Source organism: Tamandua tetradactyla, chromosome X (genome assembly GCF_023851605.1).
Source record: "Tamandua tetradactyla isolate mTamTet1 chromosome X, mTamTet1.pri, whole genome shotgun sequence".
Taxonomy (NCBI): Eukaryota; Metazoa; Chordata; class Mammalia; order Pilosa; family Myrmecophagidae; genus Tamandua; species Tamandua tetradactyla.
In genome coordinates, this window is record NC_135353.1 from 24,930,982 (window position 1) to 24,957,825 (window position 26,844).

Below are 26,844 nucleotides of genomic sequence, written 5' to 3' on the forward strand. Positions count from 1 at the left end.
ATCACCTGAATGCTTAGAAGATATTGCCATGTACATCTTAAAGAATAGTGGGGACATCAGGGTACCAGTATGAGGGCCTCTACAAGGACAGGGCCCAGAAGAGTTATGAGATTGTGGTCTCAGTGAATAAGGAGTTATTTTTCAGGGCTGAAGCCTGAGACACTTATGCCCAAGGTCCTCTCCCTTAGACACTCACCTTCCCCACATAAGCTCCACTGGGAGCCTACCTTGGTCTAAAGTTCCCTTGACGAGGATCAGTTAGATGTTTGCCAAGTGGTACAGTCAGCACTCTAATGTTTGACTCTGGACTCAAGCCTGGGGCATCTGAGCCCATCAGGCAGGGGCGGCTGAACCATAGTGGGATCCCTAGAGTAGAACAAATAGACTCCGGGGACAGCCCACCCCCCCATGGATACACATGAGGGCATGCATGCTCTGAGCTTTTTATTCCTTCCAACTTGTTCTTTTAAGCTCTCTTATACATTGTATTCTCCATTGAATCTTTAATCCCCTGCCAAAGATCGATTAAAAAGTTTAGGGGCAGTGGCACAAACATCCCTGCCTACAAGCTGTCATAGCCCTTAATAATTCAGCAAACAGCATATGTGTGCTCAGAGGTTTTCTTCAGTCATTATTTATAACTTGGGGTATTTTGAACCAATGAGTACTTCCAAAATAGGGGACTGTTTACCTAAATTAACCCATGCATCAGTGAGAGGAGATACTAGGCAGAGATTTTAAATGATTCCTACAATGTTAAAAAAAAAAAAAAACACTAACGTTTGGATTGTCATGCAGAATCTAGAGGTAGTCAGTGTGCAACTTTTTAAAAACTTTTTTCTATGTACAAAATTTCTCATGAGAAAATGTTAGACAAATGTCTTCAAATAACAAAGAACATAGATGAAGGCCATATATATGTCACAATCACAACTATGTTGAAGCACACGTCAGAAGAACCATCCTGTATTTTGATTTCATCTATCAGTTTTGGGTAAAGAAAATCACAACCATAAACATATTTACAGTGATTCAGCAAAAGGTTTACTGCTGTTTGTTTGTTTGTTTTGTGTTGTCGTGAGAATCTCCATGTTCTCCATATCACTTTCCAAGTGCTGTGATGCCCAAAATTGAGCATAAGTGTTTTAGTGAGTGCTGAATATGGAGAAAAACTCATTCATCAAAATTCCTCAAGTCTGTGTTTTCTTGAAGTGGTTGAGGTTTGGGTTTTGTTGTTGTTTTGTTTTTTCTTAAGTGCAGCATGCAAGGGGGACTTTTCACTTCTAACTTCATGTTCCTCTGAACCCCAAGTCCTTTTCTTGCTATCCATCATTTTATTTTGTTTTTGCGGTTTTTTGTCCTTTTTTGGATTCCCCATTCAAAAGTGGTTCTATATTATATTTATACATTAGAATCAAAGCTGTTTGTGAATATTTAACTCAGTCTTCAATGATCTGATCTCACAAGGCAGAGAAGAAATTCTTTGAATTTTTGACTTCTGAGTAAAATTTCCAACAGTGCGTGCATTTCACCAGATATCAGAGTAGCCATATGAGAAGGAAACTATATAAATATTCCCATTGTGCAGGAACTTCCCTCGGAAATCCAACTTTCAGGAATGAGAGAATTCTCACTACAAGGAAACCTTCCATAGTTGTGAAAGTAGTCTCTCCCAGCTCCAATCAGCTTTCTCACTTTAGAAACTTTTCAGGATAGAGAACCTGTAAATGTTCAAATATGATGAAATTTTTCTTGAGTGTATGCCTTCTAAGTCATCAGAGAATTCACACTGCACAGAAACATGCAATTTCACTTTGTCCCATTCCCCCCCTTTTCCTAATAGTATAATTTATTTCCTGTCTCTATGGATTTATATATTCTGGATATTTCATATAAATGGAATCATATACAATACCTTACCATTTGTGGCTGACTTTTTTTCACTTAGCACTATGTATTCATTTAACTTGAATCCACATAGTAACTTTTAACAGCACTTCATTTGTTACGGGTGAATAATATTCCTTATGTTTATATGCTATCTTTAACTTGTCCATAAGTTGATGGGCATCGGTTTGTACTCACCTTTTGGCTACTATGAATAGTTCTGCTATGAATATTCATGTTCTTTTAAATACCTGTTTTCAGTTCTTTTGTGTAGCTATCTAGGAGTGATTTTGTTGGATCATATCATAATTCTTTGTCTAATATTTGAGGATCTACCAAACTTTTTTCATCATGCATGCAATATTTGATATTAGTATATTTTATTTGTAAGATCATGTCATCTGCATAAAGAGATAATTCTTTTTCCATTCCAATTTTGATGTTTTCCTTTTTTCTTGCCTAATTTATCAGCCTAGAAATTCCAGTATAGGTGAATAGAAGTGGTGAAAGCATGTATCTGTGTCTTATTCCTCTCATCAGGGTATAACTTTCAGTCTCTCACCACTGAGTATGAGCTCTTATTATTATTATTATTTTAATTTTTATTGAGAAATATGCACACACATATAGTTCATACATGGTGTACAATCAGTGGCTCACAATATCACCACACAGTTGTATATTCATCACCATGATCATTTTTAGAACATTTGCATCACTCCAGAAAGAGAAATAAAGAAAAAAAGAAAAAACTCATATATCCCATGCCCCTTACCTCTCTCTCTCTCATTGACTACCAGTATTTCAACCTACCCATATTTTTACCCTTTATCCCTCATATTATTTCTTTATTTTTTATCCTTACTTTTTTATTCATGTTTCCATACCCTGGATAAACGGTATTGAATTATGTTATTTATATATACTACGCAAAATTCTTTTGCCAGATATATGGTTTTGCAATAGTTTCTCTCTCTCCTTTTTTTTGTTTTGGTATGGGCAGCACTGGGAATCGAACCCAGGTCTCTGGCATGACATGTGAGAACTCTGCCACTGAGCCACCCTTGCCTGCCCTCAAATAGTCACTTTACCTGTTATTTTTCTTTATTCTCTTTTGCATGGTGTCCTGTGAAGAAAAATCATTTTTTTAACGATTTTTAAATTTTTTTAAACATAACAAAATACAAACATGAACATTCTTACCATATGATCATTTTGTTGCATATAATCAGTAACTCACAATATCGTCACATAACTGTCTATTCATCACCATGATCATTTCTTAGAACACTTGCATCAATTCAGAAAAAGAAATGAAAAGAAAAAAATTCATACATACCATACCCCTTACCCCTCCCTCTTATTGACTGCTAGTAAAAAATCATTTTTTTTATTATAAATTGACCAAATTCTAAATTTAATCAATTTATCTATGATGTGAGAGCTGAACTGGAGAAACAAGCGACTACGAAGATAGAGCTGCAGAGAATCAACATCTCAAGGCTCTCAGGCTGTCACCTGGTGATAAATCCTTGTGCACAAACATTTGCCCTCGGGCAGTTACAACCTTGCAGTATTCTTTGAAACAACTCCCTTGCCCCCTCCCGCAGCTCCCCCCTCCCGCAGTTACAACATTGCAGAAATAAAACAGTGTTTTCACCAATGGAAGACCACCAAACTTCCAAGGGCCCACCTGTGAGAAACCCACCTAACTCTACCCCTAAATTTCTTAAAAGCTACTCAAATCCAGGTAGGAGAGAGTTGAATTCTTCAGTCAACTCTCCCTGTTACTCCTCTGCTAATAAACCATACTTCCCCCACTGCCGGTGCTGTGTCTCTGTCTCTGTTTCTTGTCTCCGACCTCCACCCAGCCCAAGACTTTCATTTCTAGTGCCAAAACCCTGGAAGGAAGTTCCTCCCTCTCCCCTGACTCTCCATGCTGGGGGATTGGGTTCCCCCTTCCACCCATCCTGGGTAGACAGCTATTCTCAAATCCATCCATTTCATTGCTCTCTCCCTTTTTGAACCAGCTGGCCCTTGTCTCTGCCCTACTTGCAGCTTCTCTTTCATTGGGTGACATGTTTGGTTTTTTAAAAATAACTTTTTTATTGTATAATACAATATATATACAAAGCAAAGAAATAAAAACAACAGTTTTCAAAGCACTCTTCAACAAGTAGTTACAGGACAGATCCCAGAGTTTGTCATGGGCTACCATACGATCATCTCAGAATTTTCCTTTCAGCTGATCCAGAATATAGGGGGCTAGCAGGCATAAACATTTTTTTATCATCACAATCGACTGTTTTTTCTTTTTATGAAAAATAACATATATACAAAAAAGCAACAAATTTCAAAGCACAGCACCACAATTAGTTGTAGAACATATTTCAGAGTTTGGCATGGGTTATGATTCTACAATTTTAGCTTTTTACTTCTAGTTCCTCTAAGATACTGGAGACTAAAAGAGATATCAATTTAATGATTCAGCAATCATATTTATTTGTTAAATCCTATCTTCTCTGTATAACTCCACCATCAACTTTGATCTTTTTATCCTACTCTTTAGGGATGTTTGAGCTATAGGCATTCTAAATTTTCATGTTGGAAGGGTCTGTCACTAATATGGGGTAGGGAGATGGAACTATCCAATGTTCTGGAGAGGCTGGGCCCTCTAGGTTTAAGGATTTATCTGGTTCAGGGACCCATCTGGAGGTTGTAGGTTTCTGGACAGTTACTCTAGTGCATGGAACTCTTGTTTAATCTTATATAGTGCCCAAGGTGTTCTTTAGGATTGGCTGGAATGCTCCTGATTGGGGTTTGGCAGGTTATGATAAGTACCAATATCTAACTGAAGCTTGAGGAAGAGCAACCTCCAGAGTAGCCTCATGACTCCATTTGAACTCTCACTGCCACTGATACTTTTATTAGTTACACTTGTTTTCCCCCTTTTGGTCAGGATGAAATTGTTGATCCCCCAGTGCCAGGGTTGGATTCATCCCTAGGAGTCATCTCTCAATCCACCAGAGAAACTTTCATACCTGGATGTCATGTCCCAGGTAGGGGGGAGGGCAATGCTTTCACTTGCAGAGTTGGGCTTAGAGAGAGTGAGTCCACATCTGACCAATAAAAAAGGTCCTCCAGAAATAACCCTTAGGCATACCTATAGGTAGGCTAAGCTTCTGTGCTACCCACATAAGCTTTGCAAGAATAAGCTTCAAGATCAAGGGCATGGCCTATTGATTTGGGTGTCCCTAAAGTTTGACACTGTATCAGGGGATTCCCTGATGGTAAAGTTTAATAGTTCTACATTTTTTCTCCCATTCCTCAAGGGACTTTGCCAACACTTTTAGACTATCTGCTTAATATACTCTAGGATGTATCCTCGTATAATATTAATCTATACAGGATTAAAGGACCTCTTTCTATTCTGGGCTTCCTGTGTTTCAGTTGTTCAAATGAGGTATACAGATAAGTTGGATTAGGTTATGTGTTACAGAATATTTCGGGTCTATAACAAATAGACCTTTCTTCCCTTGGCCTCAAAGAGTATGTACGGTTCTAAAATATAGACAATGTTTTCCTTGCCCCTGCATTCTGAATTACTTTAACCTTAACTTGATCGATTTTGTTCTAGTCTCTAAATATCAGTATTATATATATAAAACAGCCTCTCAAAATTCAGAAAAAATAATTACCACTCCAGACTTAATTTATCTGCTATGGAAGCTTACAATCTAGGTCCGTTTTCTTATAAGCTTTTTCTAACGAAAACCATACCCATTGTTGTTGTTCTGTTTCTGGCTTATTTTGCCTCACTAAATGTCCCACATGTTCATTCACACCGTTGCATGCCTCACGACTTCGTTCCTTTTCGTAGCAAGACAATATTTGTTCATAAGTATACACCATCATTGGCCAATCTACTTCTCAGTCAGTGCATCCTTCTGCCACCTTTACAATGGTCATAAAAATGGAATCTTACAGTATCTATTTTTTTGTGTCTGGCTTATTTCACTAGCATTATGTCCTCAAGTCTCATCCATCTTGTCATGTGCTTCAGGATGTCATTTTGTCTTACTGCTGCATAATATTCCATCATATGTATATACCATTTTTTGCTAATCCACTCGTCTGTTGATGGGTGTTTGGATTGTTTCCATCTTTTGGTGATTGTGAATAATGATGCTATGAACATCGGTGTGCAAATGTCTGTTTGTGTCATTGCTTTCAGCTCTTCTGGGTATTTATCAAGTAGTGCTATTGGTGGGTCAGAGGGCAACTCGATATTTAGTTTCCTACAGAACCTCCAAACAGTCTTCCATAGTGCCTGCACCATTATACATTCCCACCAGCAGTGCATAAGTGTCCCAATTTCTCCACGTCCTCTCCAACATTTAGAGTTTCTGATCTGTTTGATAGCAGCCATTCTTATAGGTGTGAGGTAGTATCTCAATATAGTTTTGATCTGTACTTCTCTTATAGCCAATGAAAATGAATATCTCTTCATGTCCTTTTGAACCATCTGCATTTGCTCTTCATAAAAAATGCATATTCATGTCTTTAGCCCATTTTATAATTGGGTCGTATGTTCTTTTGTTGTTGATTTGTCTGATCTCTTAAATATTTTCTCCCATTGAGTTGGCTGCCTTTTCATCTTCTTGACAAAGTCTTTTGAGGTATAGAAGCATTTAATTTTGAGGAGTTCCCTATTTACGTATTTTTTCTTTTGTTGTTCATGCTTTGCATGTAAAGTATAGGAAGCTACCTCTTATTACTAGGTCTTGAAGAGGTTTCCCTACATTTTCTTCTAGAAGCTTCATGTTGCTAATTCTTAAATTTAGGTGTTTGACCCACTTTAAGTTAATTTTGGTATAGGGTGTAAGATAGGGGTCCTCTTTCATTTTTTGGCTATTGATATCCAATTCTTCCTTTATATCATTTATTAAAAAAGACCATTTTGTCCCAGTTGAGAGGATTTGGAGGCCTTGTCAAAAATCAGTTGACCATAGATTTGGTGGTCTATTTCTGTACTCTCGATTCAATTCCATTGGTCAATGCTTCTATCTTCGTGCCTGTACCATGCTGCATTGACCACTGTGGCTTTATAATAGGTTTTAAAACAGCAAGTGTTAATCCTCCCACTTCATTCTTCTTTTTTAGGATGCTTTTAACTGTTCAGGGTCTCTTTCCCTTCCAGATGAGTTTGGTAATTAGTTTTTCCAAGTTTTCAAAGTAGGTCATTGGGATCTTGATTGGTACTGTGTTGAATCTTTAGATCAGTTTGGGTAGAATTGACATCTTAACTCTATTTAGCCTTCCTATCCATGAGCAGGGAATGTTCTTCCATCTATTTAGATTTTTAATTTTTCTTTTAGCAATGTTATGTAGTTTTCTGTGTACAAGTCCTTTATGTCCCTAGTTGAGTTCATTTCTAAGTACTTGATTCTTTCAGTTGCTATTTTGAATGGAATTTTTTCCTTAACTCCTCAGCTAGGTCATTGCTTGGGTATAGAAACGGTACTGATTTTTGCACATTAATTTTATATCTTGCCAGCTTGCTGAATCTGTTTATTAGCTCAAGTAACTTTGCCATAGATTTCCCAGGATCTTCCAAATATAGTATCGTTTCATCTGCAAATAATGAAAGTTTTAACTCTTCCTTTCCAATTAGGATGCCGTTTATTTCTTTGTCCTACATGATTGCTCAAGCCAGAACTTCTAGTACAATGTTGAATAATAGTGGCAACAGTGGACATCCTCATCTGGTTCCTGTTCTTAGGGGGAAATCTTTCAGGCTTTCTCCATTGAGTATGATGCTGGCTATCGATTTTTCATATATTCCTTTTATCATATTGAGGTAGTTAACTTTGATTTCTATCTTTTGGAGTGTTTTTATAAGAAAAGGATGCTGCATTTTGTCAAATGCTTTTTCGGCATAAATCGAGATGATGTGATTTTTCCCATTCAATTTGTTAACTTGCTGTATTACATTAATTGATTTTCTTGCGTTGAACCATCCTTGCATCCATAGTATAAACCTCACTTGGTCATGGTGTATAATTCTTTTTATGTGCTGTGGGATTCGATTTGCTAATATTTTGTTGAGAATTTTTGCATCTATGTTCATTAGGGAGATTGGCCTGTAATTTTCGTTTCTTATAGCGTCTTTACCTGGCTTTGGTATTAAAATGATATTAGCTTCATACAGTGAGTTAGGTAGAGTTCCTTTTTCCTCAATTTTTTGGAAAAGTTTGAGCAGGATTGGGGTTATTTATTTTTAGAATGTTTGATAAAATTCCTTTGTGAAGCCATCTGCCCCTGGGCTTTTCTTAGTAGGAAAATTTTTGATAACTGATTGAATCTCTTTACTTGTGATTGGTTTGTTGAGATCTTTTATTTCTTCCTGATTCAGTGTAGTTTGTTTGTGTGTTTCCAGGAATTTGTCCATTTCATCTAAGTTGTCTATTTTGTTGGCATATTGTTGTTCATAGTATCATCTTATGATTTCTTTTATTTCTTCAGCATCTGTGTTTATGCACCCCTTCTCATTTCTGATTATGTTTCTTTACATCCTCTCTCTTTTTATCTTTGTCAGTCTTGCTAGTGGCCAGTCAATTTTATTGATTTTCTCAAAGAACCAACTTTTGGTTTTATTAATTCCTTCCATTGTTCTTTTGTTTTCCTATTCATTGAACTCTGCTTTAATCTTTGTTATTTCTCTTCTTCTATTTGCTTTGGGTTAGTTTCCTGTTCTTTCTCAAGTTCTTCTAGGTGAGCAGTTATGTCCTCAATTTTTGCTCTTTCTTGTTTTTTTAATTTTTAACATTTTTATTGTATACTATAACATATATACAAAGCAAAGAAATAAAAAAACAATAGTTTTCAAAGCACTCTTCAACAAGTAGTTACAGGACAGATCCCAGAGTTTGTCATAAGCTACCATACTATCCTCTCATATTTTTCTTTCTAGCTCCTCCAGAATATAGGAGGCTAGAGGGCTTAAATATTTTTTTATCATCACAAAAGAATTTTTCCTTCTTTTTTGGTGAAAAATAACATACATACAAAAAAGCAATAAATTTCAAAGCACAGCACCACAATTAGTTGTAGAACATATTTCAGAGTTTGACATGGGTTACAGTGTCACAATTTCAGGTTTTTACTTCTAACTGTTCTAAAATACTGGATACTAAAAGAGGTATCAATGTAATGATTAAGCATTCATATTTATATGTTAAATCCTATCTTCTCTGTATAACTCCACCATCACCTTTGATCTTTCCATCCCTCTCTTTATGGGTGTTTGGGCTATGGCAATTCTAAATTTTTCATATTGGAAGGGTCTGTCACTAATATGGGGTATGGAGATGGAACTATCTGATGTTCTGGAGAGGATGGACTAGGTTTCAGGATTTATCCAGATCAGCGACCCATCTGGAGGTTGTAGGTTTCTTGGAAGTCACTCTTGAGCGCAGAACCCTTGTGGAATATTTTATATTGCCCTAGGTGTTCTTTAGGATTGGCTGGACTGGTCCTGGTTGGTGGTTGGCAGGTTATAATAGGTAGCAAGTTCTAACCGAAACTTGCATAAGAGCAGCCTCCAGAGTAGCCTCTCAACTCTATTTGAACTCTCTCTACCACTGATACTTTATTAAGTACACTTCTTTTCCCCCTTTTGGTCAGGATGGAATTCTTGATCCTACGATGCCAGGTTTGGATTCATCCCTGGGAGTCATCTCCCACGTCGCCAGGGAGACTTTCACCTTTGGGTGTCATGTCCCACGTAAGTGGGAGAGCAATGATTTCACTTGAAGAGTTGGGCTTAGAGATACTGAGGCCACATCTGAGCAACAACAGAGGTCCTCCAGAAGTAACTCTTAGGCATGCCTATAGGTAGTCTAAGCTTCTCCACTACCTAAATAAGCTTCACAACAGTAAGCCTCATGATCGAGGGCATGGCCTATTGATTTGGGTGTCCCTAAAGTTTGATACATTATCAGGGGACTCCCTGATGATAAGGTTTAATAGTTCCACATTCTTTCTCCCATCCCTCAGGGGACTTTGCCAATACTTTTTGATTATCTGCTTAATATACTGTAGGATATATCCAGTCATTACAGTAATCTATACGGAATTAAAGAACCTCTTTCTTATTCTGTGCTTCCTGTGTTTCAATTGTTCAAATGAGCTATACAGATAGGTTGAACTAGATTATGCGCTACAGAAAATTTCAGTTCTTGACCAAATAAACCTTTCTTCCATTGGTCTCAAAGAGTATGTGTGGTTCTAAAATACAGACACTGTCTTCCTTACCCCTATGTTCTGAATTACTTTAACCCCAACCTGTTCAGCTTCGTTCTTTTCTCTAAATATCAAGTTATATATATAAAACAGCCTTTCAAAATCCGGAAATAATATCACCACTCTGAACTTCATGTGTCTGCTCTAAAAGCTCACAATGTAGGCCCCTGTTTTCTTATAAGCATTTTCTAAAAGTGACCATACGATTCTTGTTCTTTTGTTTCTGGCTTATTTTGTCTCACTAAATGTCCCACATGAGTTCATTCACATCATTGCAGGCCTCATGACATTGTTCCTTTTTGTAGCAGCACAACCTTTGTTCATAAGTATACACCATCGTTCGCCAATCTACTTCTCCATCAGTGCATCTTTCAGCCACCTGCATTCATCGGGCATCATGTAGAGGGCCCAAGTCCACTGTCCATCAACATTCTCAATTTTAGATAATTTCATTGTTCCCAAGAGAAAGAAAACCAATAAACACAACCTCTCCAAATAGGAAATCTAAACCTCCTCTTAACTTTTGTCCCTCCCCCCATTATTTATCTCTGCTGTTGCTGTGGCAGTGCTGATGATTTCCTTTTTTTTTTTTTCACTTATTCTGAATCATTTATTTAAGAAAATTTTTACATGATACAATGAAGTGTGGTAGGAATAAATCCAGCATCTAAGCATTTCCAATCACCCTCTTTACAGTTTACTTTTGGATCTTACGGTATCCATGGGAACAATGCACGATGGGCTCTGAAAGAATTACACTTGAGTGCTGAAAGGGACCATGGCTCCAGTTTTTCAATGAACTCACATTGAATTGTATACTCCGGTTGAATCTACTATCTCAAATTACAAAAACCCCAAGCATGTGGATGACCGCTATTAGAAAGTCTAGCACAAAAAAATCATGACCTCAAACTGTCCTCTTCAAAAAAACACCAGTTATTTATTTGAGTATATGGACTAGTTAGTATACAGATTTAAAGCCCTGGTACTAAAACTCTGCACTTCAAGAAAATAGTCTCTATTGTTTGTCTTTTTGTAAATTGGCATAATATTTTTACTTAAAATGTTAAAATATGAAAATACTTCACTAGGAGAACAGACACCCTGGATAGAAAAATTTCTATATAGTTAAAAAATGACTTAAGAATTTATCCCCACTGATGGCAGCAGACTAAGCTAATTAGCCTCTATGCTGCAAAGAAGTGCAAACAAGTGAAGTTTCCCAATGCAGAAGAGAGAACACACAGCTCAATTCACAGCATCTTTAGAGCAAGCGAACAGTTTTTCCAGTCACTGTCAAGAAGTCATCATCAGCCAAGGCACGCAGTGCTTCTTAAAACATATCTTTGGTAATTGCTATGTCAGATTGCCCCCGAATATCTTCAAAAAGTTGCTGGTATTTTAGAGCTGGTGTTTTGCCCTTAGATAAAATAAGTGTTTTCAAAGCTTCAGCTAATTCTTTTTTCCGTTTACAAGAAGTAGCTCTCATTCCTGTGGTGAGGATAGATATGTCCACAATGCCAGTCCGGGGATCAGTTGCTGACTGCTTCAGAGCCTCTCGGTGAAGGCGTTTTGCCTCTTCGACATCAATTGCTTCAACTTTGTTTGAAAACCGCACTTTGGCATGGGCTTCTGCTAAGCGAATCAATGATTCCAGCTGTCGAGGGTATGCAGAAACCATTCCTCTGCTACTACCAATCTTCCTCATGTCTACATAAGCCTCGATAAGGGCCTGGCTGGCCTCCTCGTTCAGGCGCGGCATGACGGAGCTGTGGGCATAAGCAACGTAGTCCTTCAGCACGGCCATGTCCAGGACCGCCTCCTCCAACTGCTCCTCACTCTGGTAGTACAAGGCCACGAGGTGGTGCGCAAGGCGCCGATCGTAGGCCTCATCCTGGGGGTCCAGCATGAGGAAGATCAGGTCAAACCTTGATAACAATGTGTGAGGCAGCTGGATATTTTCAATGGTGGTCTTCTTTGGGTTCCACTGAGACTCGATAGGGTTTGCTGCTGCCAAGATGGAAGTACGTGCATTGAGCTGACAAATAATCCCAGCCTTCGCAATTGAGAGGGTCTGTTGTTCCATCACTTCGTGCAGCACGGACCTTGTGCTCTCGTTCATCTTGTCAAACTCATCGATGCAACAAATGCCATTGTCACTCAGGACCAGGGCTCTTGTCTGCAGAACCAGCTGCCTGGTCTCGGGGTCTTTCATGACATAGGCAGTGAGGCCAACAGCACGGAGCCCTTCCCGGACGTGTACTGGCCCCTGGGAACCAGGTTATAGACGTACTGCAGCAACTGGGACTTACTGGTGCCAGGATCACCACAAAGGAGGATATTGATTTCAGCACGAAATTTGCCCCTTCCTGTGTGACTAAAATCCTTTCTTGTTCCTCCAAAGAGCTGAAGTAAAATTCCCTTCTTTATATCTTCATGTTCATAAATGCTCGGAGCCAAGGCTGAAGCAAGTCTCTCATAAATGTCTGGTTTCCTGGAAAGTTCCTTAAGCAATTCCACACGTTTCTCTGAGAAAAGTTTCTGTTCTGCTTCTTCATCCAGGCCATGCAGACGTTTTGCATCCGTCTTCCGAAAGTGAATGACGTCAATATGGGTTTTGTAGACAGACTTCACGTTACTCACTCTGGGATTGATGCGAATGGGCACTGCTCTGTAAATAACTGTAACGTTCACTCTGTCACCAGGCTGAACTTTGTCAACAAGGTCATTGTGAACAAACAGTATGATGGTGTGAGGTGTCTGTCCTGCCGGCATGTCCTCGGGAGACTCCTGGAGCTTGATCATCTGCTTGTCGGAGAAGGTGGAGCGGTTGTGCACCAATGCCATGCTGTGGGTGGTGTGGCAGTGCTCTCACACGCAGGGCTCAGCGATGCGGCCACAGTCGATCTCCACGCGGGCTGTATGGGCGCACACCTGGCACTGGAAGAAGGCCTCCTGCATCTCTGGAATCAACTGGGACGTTCAGATGACCATGCCGCTGATGGCAATGAGCTGGTCAATGTCTTCTGGATTTAGGTTTCTCATATTCTTAGTCTTCAATGCATTGAATGGTCTTACTTGAATCTGATGTTCTCATATTGAGTCAGGATAACGATCAAAGAAGATCTCATTGACAGCCATGTCAAAAGTTGGGATAACTTCCTGTGGGTAGCACGTGAGTTGCCTGTAAAGATTTTTGTCAAATGATTTTATGTGTTCACAGTTTACATTTAAAAATGGCTCTCCAATAATATTAATCTCCGCGAGTCGTTGCATATACAGAGGCTTGCTAATGTCTATGGAAATATTTTCTTCTTCTGTAGCCAGAGGATCAGTAAATTGTTGAAGAAATCTCTGGAAATTTTCTTTGCATGTTGCCACATTTACATCTGTTCCCCAAATCACAAGTTTTTGGCCTAGAGACTACTCACTCGTCACTATATCCTCTGTTGCTGGCCCATCAGTGTGCAGATCCACCTGCAGGCCCTTCCTGGCAGATCCGAGGTCAGGCCTCTGCCTTACAGGTTGTACCCCTAACACCGCTGCGTGGAGTCCCCTCTACCCGAGAGCTGGGAGTTCCATATGTCAGTGGGGAACTAACGTCAAAGTCTAGAGGAATAGTTGAGGAATGCAGCTGCGGGGGGCTGGAGAACAAGGTGTCTGGGCTGTGCAGGTCTACACCGGGCGAGGCGGGCATAGGTTGCAGCTCCCCCATGGACGTGGAGTCCTCGCCCCTGCGCCGCTGAGTTCAGGACGACCTGGCATCTTCGCTTCGAGGTGTCTGCCGCGGCCCAGCTCGTCCTCGGCCGCTGCCGCGGCGACTCAGGGTCGAAGCCAGGGAAGACATGGGTCCAGGAGCACCTGCGGGGCGCAGAGCTGATTCTCGGGCTCAAGTCAGCTGAGAGCAGAGCTCACAGACCGCGCGAGCGGCAGGCTCTTCTTCGCCCGCGCCTGATGATTTCCTTTTGAACATAGCTCATAGCATGCAATAGCAGTTTTCCCCCGTACCTTGGACTTAAACACTCTTTGTACAAGAATATCTTTGAAGAATTCTTGTGAGAACTAATTCATATTTCTAGTGTTAATCAGTGGGACAGGTAGGTGTATACAACCCCTTTCAATCTTCTTTGTCCTCAGTATGGTAATATTACTTATAAACTCACTAGAGAACCACCTTCACTCCTATCTATTCCCGTACGTTGGAGTACAACCTCATTAGCTAACAGTTCACCTATCTTTAGCTTTTATGTATCTCTAAGTCCCCTATATTCTCTATTATAAGCCTCTGATTATACCTTTATGCTGGTCATAAGAGTGGAATATACAGCATTTATCCTTTTGTGTCTGGCTAATTTCACTCAGCATTATATCCTCAAGGCTTATCCATCTTGTCATGTGATTTAGGACATCATTTTGTCTTACTGCTGCATAATATTCCATCGTATGTATATACCACATTTTGTTGATCCACTCATCTGTTGATGGGCATTTTGTTTGTTTCCATCTTTTGGCGACTGTGAATAATGCTGCTATGAACATCGGTGTGCAAATGTCTGTTTGTCATTGCTTTCAGCTCTTTTGGGTATATACCAAGTAGTGCTATTGCTGGGTCTCGATTCAATTCCATTGGTCAATGGAATTGTGCCAGTACCATGCTGTCTTGACCACTATGGCTTCATAGTAGGTTTATAGTCAGGGAGTGTTGATTCTCCCACTTCGTTCTTCTTTTTTAGGATGCTTTTAACTATTCGGCGTCTCTTTCCCTTCCAAATGAATTTGGTATTTAGCTTTTCCAAATCTTCAAAGTAGGTTGTTGGGATTTTGATTGGTACTATATTGAATCTGTAGATCAATTTGGGTAGAATTGGCATCTTTACTATATTTAGCCTACCTATCCATAAGCAGGGAATGTCATTCCATCTATTTAGATCTCCTTTGATTTCTTTTAGCAATGTTCAGTAGTTTACTGTGTACAAGTCCTTTACATCCCTAGTTAAGTTCATTCCTAAATATTTGATTCATTTAGTTGCTATTTTGAATGGAATTTTTTCCCTTAACTGACTCCTCAGCTAGGTCATTGCTTGTGTATAGAAATGTTACTGATTTTTGTACATTAATTTTATATCTTGCCAACCTTGCTGAATTTATTTATTAGCTCAAGTAACTTTGCAGTAGATTTCTCAGTATCTTCCAAGTATAGTATCATATCATCTACAAATAATGAGAGGTTTACTTCTTCCTTTCCAATTTGGATGCCTTTTATTTCTTTGTCCTGCCTGATTGCTCTAGCAAAAACTTCTAGCACAATGTTGAATAATAGTGGTGATAGCGGCATCCTTGTGTTGTTCATTGGGGTTAGTTTACTGTTCTTTCTCAAGTTTCTCCAGGTGTGCTGTTAAGTCCTCGATTTTTGCTCTTTCTTGTTTTTTAATATAGGCATTTACGGCAATAAATTTCCCTCTCAGCTACAGCTTTTGCCATATCCCATAGGTTCGATAAGTTGTATTCTCATTTTCATTCATCTCCAGATAGCTACTGATTTATCTAGCAATTTCTTCTTTGACCTACTGGTTGTTCAAGAGTGTGTTATTTAATCTCCATATATTTGTGAATATTCTCATCCTTTGGTGGTTATTGAGATCCAGCTTCATCCCACTGTGATCAGAGGAAGTGCTTTGAATAATTTCAGTGTTTTTAAATTTATAAAGACCTGTTTTGTGCCCCAGCATATGATCTATCCTGGAGAATGTTCTATGAACACTAGAGAAGAACGTCTGTCCTTGTGTTTTGGGGAACAATGATGTATACATGTCTGTTAGGTTTAATTCATTTATCAAATTATTTAACTTCTCTATTTCCTTCTTGATCTTCTGTCTGATTGTTCTATCTATAGAGTAGAGTGGTGTATTGAAGTCTCCTATTATTGTTGAAATACCTTTGCTCCCTTCAGGTTTGCCAATGTCTGTCTGATGTACTTTGGAGCTCCTTGAGTGGGAGCATATACATTTATGATCATTATATGTTCTTGGTGAATTGTCCCTTAAATTAATATATTGTGTCTTTCTTTCTCTCTTATGATGTCTTTACATTTAAAGTCTATTTTGTCCGATATTAGTATCCTGCTTTATTTTAGTTAAAACCTGCATGGAAAATCTTTTTCCACCCTTTCACTTTCGATCTATTTGAATCCTGTGTCTAAGATGAGTCTCTTGTAAGCAGTGTACAGTTGGATTCTATTTCTTTCTTTCTTTTTTTTTTAAATATGGAACATTTCCTGAATTTGGGTGTCATCTTTGCACAGGGGCCATGATAATCTCTGTATCGTTCCAATTTTAGTGTATGTGTTGCCGAAGCGAGCACTGGATTATATTTCTTAATCCATTCTGCCAATCTGTATCTTTTAATTGGTAAATTCAGTCAATTAACATTCAAATTTATTACTGAAAAGGCATTTCTTGAATCCCCCATCTTTTCTTTTTTTATTTTATTTGTCAGATCAATATGTTGTTTTCCCTCTTTCTCTTTTTATCCTTTAAGTTACCCTTACTGGTACTCCTCAATTCTGCGTCTCCCTCCAGACCTCCCTCTCCTGTCTTTTTTTTTCAGCCGGTAGAACTCCCTTTATTATTTCTTGTAGAGCTGGACTCTTATTGACATATTCTCTAAGCCTTTGTTCGTGAAAATTTTAATCTCTCCCTCAGTTTTGAAGAACAATTTGGCTGGGCCCTGAATTCTTGGCTGGAAGTCTTTCTCTTTTAGGATCTTAAATATAATATACCACTGCTTTCTTGCTTCAGTGGTGTCAGTTGAGCAGTCTGAAGTCAGTGTTATGTGGTTTCCTTTGTATGTAGTATATTGTTTTTCTCTTGCTGCTTTCAGAATTTTCTTCTACTCTTCAATATTTGACGGGCTGATTAGTATGTGTCTTGGGAAGGCCTATTTGGATTTATTTGGTTTGGAGTTCGTTGTGACTCTTTGACTTGTATATTTATGTCCTTTATAAATGTTGGGAAGTTTCCCCCCTTATATCCTCAACTACTCTTCCTAGCCCTTTACTCCTCTCTTCTCCTTCTCCTTCTGGGACACCAATGATTCTTATATTTGTGCACTTTGCTTTTCTATCATTTCCCTGAAATTCCATTCAAATTTTTCCATCTTTTTTTGCCATTTACTGTATTGAGTGTTCAAAATCGGTTATCCTGTCCTATAGATTGCTTATTCTTTCTCTGGTCTCTTCGAATATGCTGTTGTATGCCTCTAGTATGTTCTTTATTTGGTCAACAGAGTCTTTAATCTCTGTGATATCTGCTATTTTTCTATATATTCTTTCAAATTCCTCTTTATGCTTGTCATGGTCAGCTTCATGTGTCAACTTGGCCAAGTGGTGGTATCTGTTTGTCTGGTTGGGCAAGTGCTGGCCTGTCTGTTGCAATGAGGACATTTCATAGAATTAGATCATGATCATGTAAGCTGCATCCACAGCTGATTCCATTTGTAATCAGCCAAGGGGAGTGTCTTCTTCAATGAGTGATGCTCAATCTAATTACTGGCAGCCTTTTAAGAAGGATTCAGAAGAGACTGGCTCTCTTCCTGCTTCGGCCAGGAAGCCTCTCCTGTAGAGCTTGTCCAGACCCTCCATCGGAATCATTGGCTTCACAGCCTGCCCTGCGGATTTTGGACTCTGCGTTCCCAGGGTTACGTGAGACAGTTTTATAAATTTTATATTTGCGAGTGTTCTCTGTTGATTCTGTTTCTCTAGAGAACCCTACCTAATACGTCTTGGTACCAGGAGTGGTTCTTAAGAAACAAAATCTTAAAAATGTGTTTTTATGAATGGTTTTCTACTCTGACTGGACTCAAAGGCACTAAGGACTCTGATTCTCATAATCAGAATGACACTCCCAATCCATGGAGTGAGTTGGCAAAAGAGATAGTCAAAATATCACCATTTGATTCTCCTAATGCTTCACTTGTATGAAGCCAGGCTCTGGGGGATAATGTTTTTGAAACCTTTACAGAGTGTTGTGGAAATAAGAGGTATAGAGATGTTGGCTGGTTGTTGTTAGATACACTGGCTACAGTAAGGAGTGAAAGGGATGGGCTTAAGGCTTCAAATGAGAAGCTTAAGCACCATCTGACAGATGTAGATGTTTCTATGAGTATCCTGAAGGAAAATTTTATTTCCTGTAGTCATAGACTTGAGATCTCTGAAAATCAGACTCAGAATTTTATTGTTAGAGTAGCAATTTTACAACGTAAACTGAAATCTCAATGTTTGTGTGATGTCTGCCATTAAAACGAGGGCATTGATTGGGAAGGAGTGAGACCCTCAAAACTGGGATGGTGACATACAGATTGATAATGATGTCGGGGGTGAGGTTGAAACCCTACCTAGGTCATGCTGAGTCTTCTCTAGTTAACCCTATAATAGTTTACCCTGACGGCATAGCCACCCCACCTCCAGCCTGTTTTGAGGAGTTGGCCACCCAACCTCCTCCTGAAGGGATTAGCCCTAGAGTGATCAGATGAAACTGCAAATGAAGGCCCTGAAGCAAATGGCTTGGAAGATATTTCTAATTCTTTTCATAACCATTTCTTCTAGACCTATAACAAGACTAAAGTCCCAGCAGTCCTCTTGCCCTTCCTGCAGTTTCTCTTTCCACAGGCCCCTCCAAATAGGCCAGTGTATTAGTTAGGGTTCTCTAGAGAAACAGAATCAACAGGGAACACTTGCAAATATAAAATTTATAGAAGTGTCTCATGTGTCTGCTGGAACACAGAGTCCAAAATCCGCAGGGCAGGCTGTGAAGCCGATAATTCCGATGGAGGGTCTGGATGAACTCCACAGGAGAGTCTTGCCAGCCGAAGCAGTAAAAGAGCCTGTCTCTTCTGAACCCTCCTTAAAAGACATCCAGTGATTAGAATGAGCATCACTCACTGCAGAAGACACTCTCCTTGGCTAATTACAAATGAAATCAGCTGTGGATGCAGCTGACGTGATCATGATCTAATTCTATGAAATGTCCTCATTGCAACAGACAGGCCAGCATTTGCCCAACCAGACAAACAGATACCACCACATGGCCAAGTTGACACATGAAGCTGACCATCACAATGCTCTTCTACTGTCTTCTTGATCTCCTTTATGTCATTTGTGATCCCGCTTATTTTATTAAGTATAATTTTATGAACATCTTTGATTAGCTATTCTAACATCTGTGTCTCCTCTGTTGCTTTAATTTGGCCATTAGGCTAAGCTATATCTGTCTGCATTGTGATATGCTTAGTGATCTTCTGTCGTTTACGTCACATGTAAATATCTTGACTGATTTACTTTGGGAGTTGATTTCCTCCGGTAGTCTAAAGCCTTGTATTTGCAGGGAGGAGGTGTAGCAGGGTGCAGGGTATGGCACTGGGCACAACAGTTCGGTGATGTATTGCAGTGCAGGTATAGGTGCTGTTTAGGGGTGTTATGCTAGTGCTTGTGCATATGGGCACTCTGTGGCCACGGAGGATGTAACTATATGGTTGCATGGGTCTGGGGGTCATTACCCCAGTGTGTGCTCGTCTGGGACATGGGGCCCTTTGTGTGCATGTGCAGACCTATGGCAGCAGGTCGGTGTTATGCCTTCATGGGCTGGGAGCAAATGTGACCTGGCTGCATAGGTCAGTGCTTTGTCAGACCTGGGAAGTGTGACTGAGGGCCATGTGCATGTGCAGGTCTAGGAGTGCCATAAACTGACGTTCCCAGAGCTGAAGGGCATGACTGGGGGCTGTACACTTGTCCAGGTCTAGGAGTGCTATAAACTGATGTGCAGAGCTTAGGTGGGGAGGGGGTGAGGCTGTGTGACACTTTGAGGGGGGCCGTGTGTAGCCTCAGTATGAACCTAAGCGCCCACAACCTTTATACGCTGGTGACAGCCTGCAGGGAGCTGGGAGGGGGAGGTGGTGCTTGGGAGGGGTTCTGGAAAGGTGGGTGGGACTCCACTTGCAGTGGGGGTGTGGGGCGGGTACATTTTCTGTGGTTTGGTGGGGCAGGGGGGCTTGGAGCATGGGGAGGAGTGGCGGGTAATGAAGTTAGATGTGTAGGGTGTGTGAGTCATGGGTCCCGTGGCTGCGCTGGTGAGGGTGGCATATTCAAAGAACGCGGCTTGGCTTATTTCCTAGTCCCTGTCTCCCCATCTGTGTACTCCTGTGGGTTCCTTGTTTTTGTGTTAGGCTCCAGTTTTCTGCCTCTCAGTTTCCACAACCAGGGCTGCCTTATGTGGTGCCAGCACATTTGGTGTTTTTTTTTTTTTTGATAATTTTTAAAAATTTATTTATTAATTAAAACAATTAAGAACAAACAAAAACATTAACATATAATTCTGTTCTACATATATATTCAGTAATTCTCAATATCATCACATAGTTGCATATTCATCATTTCTTTGAACATTTGCATCAATTCAGAAAAAGAAATAAAAAGACAACAGAAAAAGAAATAAAACAATAACAGAAAAAAAGATTATACATACCATACCCCTTACTCCTCACTTTCATTGATCACTAGCATTTCAAACTAAATTTATTTTAACATTTGTTCCCCCTATTATTTATTTTTATTGCATATGTTCTACTCGTTTCTTGACAAGGTAGATAAAAGAGCATCAGAGACAAGATTTTCACAATCACACAGTCACACTGTGAAAGCTTTATCATTATTCAATCATCCTTGAGAAACATGGCTACTGGAACACAGCACTACATTTTCAGGCAATTCCCTCCAGCCTCTCCACTACATCTTGAACAACAAGGTGATATCTACTTAATGCGTAAGAATAACCTCCAGGATAACCTCTGACTGTTTGGAATCTCTCAGCCATTGCCACTTTGTCTCATTTCACTCTTCCCCCTTTTGGTCAAGAAGGTTTTCTCAATCCCTTGATGCTGAGTCTCAGTTCATTCTAGGGTTTTTCTCAATCCCTTGATGTTGAGTCTCAGCTCATTCTAGGATTTCTGTCCCACGTTGCCAGGAAGGTCCACACCTGTGGGAGTCATGTCCCACGTAGACAGGGGGAGGGTGGTGAGATTGCTTGTTGTGTTGGCTAGAGAGAGAGGCCACATCTGAGCCACAAAAGAGGCTCTCTTTGGGGATGACTCTTAGGCCTAAATTTTAAGTAGACTTGACCTATCCTTTGTGGGGTTAAGTTTCATATGAACAAACCCCAAGACTGGGCGCTCAGCCTATAGCTTTGGTTGTCCACACTGCTTGTGAGAATATCAAGAATTCAACTTGGGGAAGTTGCATTTCTCCCCGTTCTCACCATTCCCCAAAGGGGGCTTTGCAAATATTTTTCCACTCACTGATCGAATCACTCTGGGATTCATCGGGGCATCACTCTGGACAAACCAACAAAATCTCATGTCCTACCTGAGATTCCAAGTACTTCTGGTGTTCAATCAAACTATCTACATAACTTATATTAGGAAATGCACTAGTCAAAATATAAACTTTGTAACAAACATTTTTTGTTTTAGTCTCACACATAAGGTGACATTTTAAAATATTAATTACCATCTATTTTCAGCACCCTGCAATAATGACGTTCCTTTGTTCTTCTTCATGCAAAAACATTTTTAAAATTTGTACATTTAGTCACTATTATACATTCTAGGCATTCCTAGATTATACCATCTCAATCTTTAACATCTATCTTTCTTTCTGATTTCATTTATGTTCCCAGCCCTCCTTCCTCCATCATTCTCACATGCAGCTTCATTTAGTGTTTTAACATAATTGTATTACAGTTAGGTAGTATTGTGCTGTCCATTTCTAAGATTTTGTATTCAGTCCTGTTGCATCGTCTATATCCCTTCAGCTCCAACTACCCAATATCTTACCCTATTTGTATCTCCTGATGGTCTCTGTTACCAACGAAATATTCCAAGTTTATTCACTAATGTCAGTTCATATCAGTGAGACCATACAGTATTTGTCCTTTTGTTTTTGGCTAGTCTCACTCAGCATAATGTTCTCAAGGTCCATCCATGTTGTTACATACTTCATAAGTTTATTCTGTCTTAAAGCTACATAATATTCTATCATATGTATATACCACAGTTTGTTTAGCCACTTGTCTGTTGATGGACATTTTGGCTGTTTCCATCTCCTTGCAATTGTAAATAATGCTGCTATAAACATTGGTGTGCAAATTTCCGTTTGTGTCTTCGCCCTTATGTCCTCTGAGTAGATACTTAGCAATGGTATTGCTGGGTCATATGCCAATTCTATATTCAGCTTTCTGAGGAACTGCCAAACTGCCTTCCACAGTGGTTGCATCATTTGACATTCCCACGAACAGTGAATAAGTGTGCCTCTTTCTCCACATCCTCTCCAGCACTTGTCCTTTTCTGTTTTGTTGATAATGGCCATTCTGGTGGGTGTGAGATGATATCTCATTGTGGTTTTGATTTGCATTTCTCTAATGGCCAGGGAAGTTGAGAATCTCTTCATGTTTCTTTTGGCCATTTGTATTTCCTCTTCTGAGAAGTGTCTGTTCAAGTCTTTTTCCCATTTTGTAATTGGATTGGCTGTCTTTTTGTTGTTGAGTTGAACAATATCTTTATAAATTCTGGATTCTAGACCTTTATCTGATATGTCATTTCCAAATATTGTCTCCGATCGTGTAGGCTATCTTTTTACTTTCTGGATGAAGTTCTTTGAGGCACAAAAGTGTTTAATTTTGAGGAGCTCCCATTTATTTCTTTCTTTCTTCAGCGCTCTTGCTTTAGGTGTAAGGTTTATAAAACTGCCTCCAATTATAAGATTTATAAGATATTTCCCTACATTTTCCTCTAACTGTTTTATGGTCTTAGACCTAATGTTTAGATCTTTGATCCATTTTGAGTTAACTTTTGTATGGGGTGTGAGATACAGGTCCTCTTTCATTCTTTTGCATATGGATATCCACTTCCTTAGACACTATTTGTTGAAGAGACTGTTCTGTCCCAGGTGAGTTGGCTTGACTGCCTTATCAAAGATCAAATGTCCATAGATGAGAGGGTCTATATCTGAACACTCTATTCAATTCCATTGGTCAATATATCTATCTTTATGCTAGTACCATGCTGTTTTGTCTAATGTGGATTCATAATATGCCTTAAAGTCAGGCAGTGTGAGACCTCCAGCTTCGTTTTTTTTCCTCAAGATACTTTTAGCAATTCGGGGCATGCTGCCCTTCCAGATAAATTTGCTTATTGGCTTTTCTATTTCTGAAAAGTAAGTTGTTGGGATTTTTATTGGTATTGCATTGAATCTGTAAGTCAATTTAGGTAGAATTGACATCTTAACTATATTTAGTCTCCAATCCATGAACACAGTGTGCCCTTCCATCTATTTAGGTATTCTGTGATTTCTTTTAACAGTTTCTTGTAGTTTTCTTTGTATAGGTCTTTTGTCTTTTTGGTTAAATTTATTCCTAGGTATTTTATTCTTTTAGTTGCAATTGTAAATGGAATTCTTGAATTCCCCCTCAGATTGTTCATTACTAGTGTATAGAAACACTACAGATTTTTGAATGTTGATCTTGTAACCTGCCACTTTGCTATACTCATTTATTAGCTCTAGTAGTTTTGCTGTGGATTTTTCAGGGTTTTCAATATATAGTATCATATCATCTGCAGACAGTGATAGTTTTACTTCTTCCTTTCCAATTTTGATGCCTTGTATTTATTTTTCTTGTCTAATTGCTCTGGCTAGAACTTCCAACACAATGTTGAATAACAGTGGTGATAGTGGATATCCTTGTCTTGTTCCTGATATTAGGGGGAAAGTTTTCTGTTTTTCCCCATTGAGGATGATATTAGCTGTGGGTTTTTCATATATTCCCTTAATCATTTTAAGGAAGTTCCCTTGTATTCCTATCCTTTAAAGTGTTTTCACCAGGAAAGGATGTTGAATTTTGTGAAATGCCTTCTCTGCATCAATTGAGATGATCATGTAATTTTTCTGCTTTGATTTGGTGTATTACATTAATTAATTTTCTTATGTTGAAACATCCTTGCATACCTGGGATGAATCCTACTTGGTCATGATGTATAATTCTCTTAATGTGTTGCTGGATTCGATTTGCTAGAATTTTGTTGAGGATTTCTGCATCTATATTCATTAGAGAGATTGGTCTGTAGTTTTCTTTTTTTCTAATATCTTTGTCTGGTTTTGGTATGAGGGTGATGCTGGCTTCATAGAATGAATTAGGTAGCTTTCCCTCCTCTTCAATTTTTTTGAAGAGTTTGAGCAGGATTCGTACTAATTCTTTCTGGAATGTTTGGTAGAATTCACATATGAAGCCATCTGGTCCTGGACTTTTCTTTTTGGGGAGCTTCTTAATGACTGATTCAATTTCTTTACTTGTGATTGATTTGTTGAGGTCGTCTATTTCTTCTTGAGTCAAAGTTGGTTGTTTATGCCTTTCTAGGAAGTTCTCCATTTCATCTACATTGTTGTATTTATTAGCATAAAGTTGTTCATAGTATCCTGTTACTACTTCCTTTATTTCTGTGGAGTCAGTGGTTATGTCTCCTCTTCCATTTCTGATCTTATTTGTTTGCATCCTCTCTCTTCTTTTTGTCAGTCTTGCTAAGGGCCCATCAATCTTATTGATTTTCTCATAGAACCAGCTTCTGGTTTTATTGATTTTCTCAATTGTTTTCATGTCCTCAATTTCATTTATTTCTGCTCTAATCTTTGTTATTTCTTTCCTTTTGCTTGCTTTGGGGTTAGTTTGCTGTTTTTTCTCCAGTTCTTCCAAGTGGACAGTTAATTCCTGAATTTTTGTCCCTTCTTCTTTTTTGATATAGGCATTTAGGGCAATAAATTTCCCTGTTAGCACTGCCTTTGCTGCATCCCATAAGTTTTGATACGTTGTGTTTTCATTTTCATTTGCCTCAAGATATTTACTGATTTCTCTTGTAATTTCTTCCTTGACCCACTGGTTGTTTAAGAGTGTGTTGTTGAGCCTCCACATATTTGTGAATTTTCTGGCACTCTGCCTATTATTGATTTCCAACCTCATTCCTTTATGATCTGAGAAAGTGTTTTGTATGATTTCAATCTTTTTAAACTTGTTGAGACTTGCTTTGTGACCCAGCATATGGTCTATCTTTGAGAAGGATCCATGAGCACTTGAGAAAAAGGTGTATCCTGCAGTTGTGGGGTGTAATGTCCTATAAATGTCTGTTAAGGCTAGCTCATTTATTGCAATATTCAAATTCTCTGTTTCTTTATTGATCCTCTGTCTAGATGTTCTGTCCATTGATGAGAGTGGGGAATTGAAGTCTCCACCTATTATGGTAGATGTGTCTATTTTCCTTTTCAGTGTTTGCAGTGTTTGCCTCACGTATTTTGGAGCATTCTGGTTCGGTGCATAAATATTTATGATTGTTAGGTCTTCATGCTGAATTGTTCCTTTTATTAGTATGTAGTATCCTTCTTTGTCTCCTTTAACTGTTTTACATTTGAAGTCTAATTTCTTGGATATTAGTATAGCTACTCCTGCTCTTTTCTGGTTGTTATTTGCAAGAAATATCTTTTCCCAACCTTTCACTTTCAACCTATGTTTATCTTTGCGTCTAAGATGTGTTTCCTGTAGATGGCATATAGAAGGATCCTGTTTTTTAATCCATTCTGCCAGTCTATGTCTTTTGATTGGGAAGTTCATTCCATTAACATTTAGTGTTATTACTGTACGGGTAGTACTTTCTTCTACCATTTTGCCTTCTGGATTTTATATGTCATATCTAATTTTCCTTCTTTCTACACTCTTCTCCACACCTCTTTCTTTTGTGTTTTTATATCTGTCTCTAGTGCTCCCTTTAGTATTTCTTGCCGAGCTGATCTCTTGGTCACAAATTCTATCAGTGATTTTTTTGTCTGAAAATGTTTTAATTTCTCCCTCATTTTTGAAGGACAATTTTTCTTGGTATAGAATTCTTGGTTGGCAGTTTTTCTCTTTTAGTAATTTAAATATATCATCCCACTGTCTTCTCGCCTCCATGGTTTCTGCTGAGAAATCTACACATAGTCTTATTAGGTTTCCCATGTATGTGATTGATTGCTTTTCTCTTGCTGCTTTCAAGGTCTTCTCTTTCATTCTGATTAGTAAGTGTCTTGGAGAATGTCTATTTGGATTTATTCTCTTTGGGATACTCTGCACTTCTTGGATCTGTAATTTTAGGTCTTTCATAAGAGTTGGGAAATTTTCAGTGATAATTTCCTCCATTAGTTTTTCTTCTTTTTTCCCTTCTCTTCTCCTTCTGGGACATGCACAACATGTATGTTCATGCGCTTAATATTATCATTCAATTCCCTGAGTCCCTGCTCATATTTTTCCATTTTTTCCCTATAGTTTCTGTTTCTTGTTGGATTTCAGATGTTCCGTCCTCCAGTTCACTAATCCTTTCCTCTGTCTCTTGAAATCTACCATTGTAGGTTTCAATTGTTTTTTTTCATCTCTTCTACTGTGCCTTTAATTCCCATAAGTTCTGTGATTTGTTTTTTCAGACTTTCCATTTCTTCTTTTTGTTCATTCCTTGCCTTCTTCATATCCTCCCTCAATTCATTGATTTGTTTTTTGATGAGGTTTTCCATGTCTGTTCATATGTTCTGAAGTA

At 38.9% G+C, this 26,844-nt stretch overlaps 1 non-coding gene and 1 pseudogene across 1 annotated transcript; both read right to left on the bottom strand.

The window, feature by feature from the left end:
• Nucleotides 1–11,258: 11,258 nt before the first annotated feature.
• LOC143671331 (DNA replication licensing factor MCM4 pseudogene) lies at nt 11,259–14,038 on the bottom strand (annotated as a pseudogene).
• A 2,409-nt stretch (nt 14,039–16,447) lies between these two features.
• LOC143672295 (U6 spliceosomal RNA) lies at nt 16,448–16,551 on the bottom strand. The gene has a single exon (XR_013169763.1). It is a non-coding gene; the product is annotated as a U6 spliceosomal RNA (small nuclear RNA).
• Between the last annotated feature and the right edge of the window lie 10,293 nt (nt 16,552–26,844).